The sequence below is a fragment of the Ischnura elegans genome, chromosome 9, assembly GCF_921293095.1.
Source record: "Ischnura elegans chromosome 9, ioIscEleg1.1, whole genome shotgun sequence".
Taxonomy (NCBI): domain Eukaryota; kingdom Metazoa; phylum Arthropoda; class Insecta; order Odonata; family Coenagrionidae; genus Ischnura; species Ischnura elegans.
Genome location: NC_060254.1, coordinates 97,092,993 through 97,099,006, shown reverse-complemented (window position 1 = coordinate 97,099,006; position 6,014 = coordinate 97,092,993).

Genomic DNA, 6,014 nt, shown 5'->3' with positions numbered 1-6,014 from the left:
AATAATGAATTTAAAAAATATTTCTTTGACTATTGAAGTTTTTTCGATTATGAAAAGTGTTTGAATAAGTTGAATCCCAATACTTACTATCCTGTTTTTCAAAACTTTTCCCACCTGGTTTTGGACCCCCCCCCCAAACGAAATTCCTGACTACGCCACTGTACACAATAGTTTCTATAATTGTGTGAAAAAAGCTCATTTTGAAGTTTTTCCATTCACGTTTTAGGATGTAACCTATTTGTGTGGCTGACAATGAGACATTGCTAGAGTGATGTTCAGTATTTGAATGCCGATCTTATTTTTTGAAACGAAATAGGTGTCGTAGAAAAAAGTCACAGCTTTCTTCCACATAGGCCCGGGTGCGATTCTCATCTTAAGATTTTGTAGTATAAGTTCCGTTGAGAGGCTGATCCTGTCAAGTACCTCGATAGCCGAGGTTGAATTTGCAATGCTTTTCCTCCCGAGTGCAAATAATCTATTTCAAATGAGTGGATCGCTGTCTGGTCTGATCGCCCCGATGCGGTCAATTCCGAAAAGCGATTGTAAAACGGGTGAGGTGGCAGCTGCACTAAATCAAGGTTTCTCGGTTGCATTACTATTACTTTCCATGCCATGTCTTTTCTTTAATTAGGCGACCCGAGTTTCAGCTCCACACACCAGTTCCCAGATTATCACTAATTCAACGCTCACTTGTTTCCGCCTTCCCTCACTTCTTAATTCCCTTCCTCCGAGTATTGATCCCTTTTCCCTATCCCCGAAAGTCTTTACTAACTCTAACTTTTCTCTCTGAACATCAAAGCAGCACTTCCCATTTCTTACCACTGCTACAATTTTTTTTAGTTTTATGTGTTCTTTAATTTTGGGGTTTTGATTCTCGTTACATTTTATGTACTCGATTCTTGGCATATTTTAGGTAGGTTTGATTCCCGTTACATTACATATATTTTGTTTCTTGTTATATATTATTTATTATCTTGTTATTGCACCACTGTAAATTGGCAATAATTGCTGTATGCGCGCTTTTGAAACAAATAAATAATCATCACCAACAGGTGTAAATTATTATGTTATTATTGTAACCACAGTTACGTAACAGAAGAAGAGATGAATTTTGTAATAGCCAGGACAACAGTCTCAGGAACGAATATACCCATCTCTTTCCTCTATTCTGGCATCCGCTTCATCATTTTACACTTGGCCATTTCGGCTGGTATTGGCCATTTTTAGAGCTTTCAAATATCAAAATGGTTATTCCTGCATCTAACTTTATGATAAAAAAATTATATATCTAAGGACGTCCATTTTTAACGTCAGGTTGCATAGGTTCGTAGGTTTTATAGTCAAAGAAGTTAAGTTAAATTGGCTGTTTCAGGCGTGACTACATGAAATCTATTGGACTTAATGAAAAATGAAGAAAACTTTGTAATTCCACATAAATATTTAATTTACAGCCTAAGTTTGGACGTGGCAGGTCATCACCTGGTGTTGATAACGCACCACGTGCTTCTTTTCCCGTGATTATTCATTAAATGTTTATGTGGAATTACAAAGTTTTCTTTACTCTTCATTAAGTCAAAGAGATAATAAGTTATGCCTCGTGATTATGATCATTCAATAAAACACGGTTCGCTTTATTCTAAAAATCAAGTGGTCTAAGTCAGGGGTCTCCAATTTACTAGGCCACGAGGGCCACATTCCAAGTTCCGAATCGCCCCGCGGGCCGGAAAGCATATTTGCCGATGACTGAAGTATTCGATACCAACCTCTACTGAAGTGACTGAAGTATCCGCTGGCGTATTTCTTATATACGAACAGTTGAAGGCGACTTTGAAGTGCAGTACAGCGCTGCAATGCTCCTAGCGGCGTCTCACAGAGTTAAACGAGCGAGAATCGCGCGCTACTTGAAACGAGTGCGCGGGCCGGATGAAAGCCCTCCGCGGGCCGTATTTTGGAGACCCCTGGTCTTAGTAATAATAATCCAAATATTTAACTGTCCAGTAGTCAGTGACTTTCGAGGGCAAAGCAAGCTTCTAAGAAGACGGAGATGGCTCTCCTCTGAGTGTAGTGGTCCCCATTTTGTTACCTTTCCACCAATCGCTCTCTCGCGTCTATATTAAGATAGCTTCCTTCATCAAAGAAAACGAAATGCATTGATTGCGATTCCTCATCCACCATTTGTGTATTCATAATATACAATTTTTTTAGTTTTATGAATCCCAGAATGGCAACGGTCAATTTTAACCTCATTTGAAAAAGGGCAGATTGGTGCCAATGCGATTCCACTCCACGTGACGTCACAGGGACCTAGTTTCTATACGAGTAGATAGGAGTTTTACATCGTCTGAGATTACTAATACATGCTTGAGGCACAGAGCTCAGGCCAACATCTCTTAATAATCACACATTAAAAATACCTAAGTTCGAAAAGGTTCCTTCGTTTGATAGGGGAATAATAATCCTTATTTAAGCCAAGCGGTACCAGCTAGCAGGGTACTAAGCTACCTGCTAGCAGCCTGCGTTGTATCAGCGCTCAAGCCTCGCCTCAAGGTCACCTCACACGCCGACAGCTGGAACCAGAAACACGTCACACGGACTTTTCCCATCATTCCTACTTAGCCGTCGCGTTTTCGCGCGCTTGAAATTTTTCACTTTTCATTTAATCGCGAAAAATAGATATCGTCATTCGAAAATCTAAGAGCGTGAAATGCGCACTCCATGAGTATCTTTCGATTTAGGCAATAAAAAAATAATAGGAAACCATCCTATTATTCTTTTCAGTAGGCACGCGTACAATGAATGTGCCGTATATAAGGCGCGCGCGTGCGTCTCTGCGTATGGCCTGTGCTCGCTGCGTGCAACTGCTTCTTTCCCCGCAACGGCCCTGCCTCTCCTTTGCGCCCCTGGTCCGTTCCTCCCATTCCCTCCCATGCCTCCCCCATTCTGGCTGCTGCCACTGCTTCCCTGTTCTAGCTGAGGGGCTGTTCTAGGGAGGTTGGAGGAAGGAGTATGAGAACAGAATTCGTGACGGCTACGTGACTCGCGGCACGTACACGTCACACTCTTAGAAATCCCTGGGAATCGGAAGCAAATCGAAAGTTGGGAAAAGGGCGTCAGTTACTTGAAGATACCTCTCTCTCTCTCTCCGGTAACTTGCTTAATTTTGCAGAATTTGTAAATTGGCATTGGCCATTTTAAGAGCTTTAAAATCGCAAAATGGTTTTTCCTGCATCTAAATTTATGGTAAAAAATGATATATCCAAGGACGTCTATTTTGAATGGCAAACCGTGCTCGTAGGATTTATACCTTTATCACTACCGGTTAAAAACATGAAAAATAACACAAAAAACCTGAATAGGTTTTTGGAAGAACAAAATATGTAATCCTTTGAAGATTCCACTTAAGCATGTTGTTGAAATTATTGACTTCTAGATAGTGGTAACGTTATTTTAATATCAAACACAAATACAATGAGAACTTCTTGTTCACACGAAACAGAATTGACTTCAACTGAGCACATGGTGTGAATCGCACAGCATGCTACAACCAACCATCGATATATCGATAGTGTCTAAGCAAACTATCGAATGTAGTTAATTTGCTTTTCAATACATGTATTATACACTCGAAGCATTTTGAAGTTCTCTCAACTGACACTATTAGCTATTGTTATTGTAAATTACCCACATAATGACTCTTGATAATGATGTGATATGATCGATAATCACCTTCTTAATTACGAAAATTTTAAATTGGATCCGCAAATATTCATGATTTCACTCACGATGTAGCGGTTCCACCGCGTCTTATCTTAAACGACTAATTTATTTTAAGGGATTTTAAAAAATCAAGGCACTAATGTGATTTGAATTTTCGAACAAGGCATAAGTTATGGTTATCCAATTATTTTTTGAATTTGCATTGGGCATGTTGGGAGGTTTAAATGTGCAAAATGATTTTTTCTGAATTTAATTCTGTGGTTAAAAAAATATATGTACGTTATGACCAATAAACCGTGCTCGTAGATTTAGTATATTGATCAGTACTTGTTTAAAACGTTGAAAATTAACATTCAAGGGATCGGGTTTTGGAAGAATGAATGGTATAATACTTCGAATATTCCCGTGAAATCTATATCATCCAAGCGTGCACTATGTGCTTCTCTTGTTGTAAGTTAAGTATGGTGACTGGTTGAGTTAAGCCTCAAAGTTTCGTAGTTTCGTTAATCTTGATATTATTTGCCATGGAAAAAAATGACACTACCAGGAGTTGCAAAACGGACCTTGGGCTTTCCTGACCGCAGGTTTTTTCTGAAAGCTGTAGACACATGAGTGATGAAGTCTCTTTAACCCTATTCTAAGCCACAGTTTGGACTCCAATTTGAAATAGACAATTTACAAAATGTCCATTTATCCGATTTCTGCCTTAACATGATTTATCCGCCCATCTTTTCGTAGAAAATTAAATGAAATTATCGTGTAAATATGGTGTCGATATGAGGTTAAAGATAATTGCCATGGAAAAAATAACACCACCGGCAGTTGCACCACGGACCTTGGGCTTCCGTGACCGCAGGTTTTTTCGGAGATCATTCGTTAAGTGATAGTGTGAATACCGCAATCAGTTTGAATGTCGGACCAATGATCGTCCCTGAATTTAAAGGTCCTTATGACGGAAACTGCAGTCAATCGCGGAATCCTTATTTCTTACTTCACTAATTTCGAAGCTGCGTGATTATTTCCGCCCTCGAAATCACAAAATTAGTCAAGAAGCCCACAGATCGTAGTTTATGGTTCTTGGACCTTGCTGTGGAATTAATTGAATCAATTAGGAAGGTTACATGGTCAGTAATCACATTTTCGCAAAATTTTGGTCACTTGAAAATGCCATAGGTACAGCTTCTTTTAATGATGAGGATGGCGAAATTTTGAGATAGAAATTTTCTACATAAGCTTATCCGGAGAAATGAATTATGAAAATATTGCGTTGCATAAATAGCTGCGTGACAATAATAGGCTTCCTACTTAACTAATCAGCTCTAAAGACTCATTTACTAGTCATTAATTATAAAACCTAATTCATCACAATAAATAAAGGTAGAAGAGCAATTTATGCTTTCATATGATAATCTTTTTCATAGAAAAAACCGTTTTTGTATCTCCAAAGTTTAGTTTCTTCTATTTCTATCAATGTGCCAATTTCCAATTCAAGCCAGGATGATTGTACACCATTTGCTATGACGATCAATAAGTGGATCGTTTTTCTGCAATACAAAGAGATTCTCAAAAATATATATATTGTACTACCCATGCTAATGAAAAGGAAATTTTCGAAAAATTTAATCCCCATTTGAATGTGATCCTTAAATTCAAAAGGTCAATTTGAAAGGATTTTTGAAGATCTTAACTCCTTACTGAAATGTTTTCGAGCTGTTGGAGATCAATTGCTATACATAATGTCGACTCAAGTTATTCACTTAAAAGTGGTCTTGCAGTATGCTAATTAAGTTCGAAAATAGCATTAGTTAAAAATTGATACGATCAGTGGTCCACCCTTGGTTTAGGGGTTAGGTGGAAGAGGGGACTTTTCAGTCTCAACCTCACCCGAATAAAGACATTTTATTATTATTATTGCTTTGTAACCTTTGTGGGTGCAATGCAATCTCATCGGATCTCACTTTCGCAAAATACTCTTCAAAGCCTTCTACTTTTCCCCCTTCGCCTTTCCCCCCTCCTAATAGCCTCCCTGAACCTCACGGAAAAACGAACAACCCATAATCCTTCCCCTCCCCCCACTACTACGGACACCTCCGTCATTACCTTAGTCACCAACAACCTTCCGTTACTCCCGACCAACGGTCTTCCACACCCCGCCCCTCTCCAACTCTCACCACCCGCCCAATCACCTACTTCAGATTTCCCAGCCACCCTGTTCGGGCCGGAAGAGCCTTATGTCTTCTTTTCTTTTCATTTGAATTTCCCTCCTTTCTTCTTTTTTCCCGCCTGCCTTGGTTTTT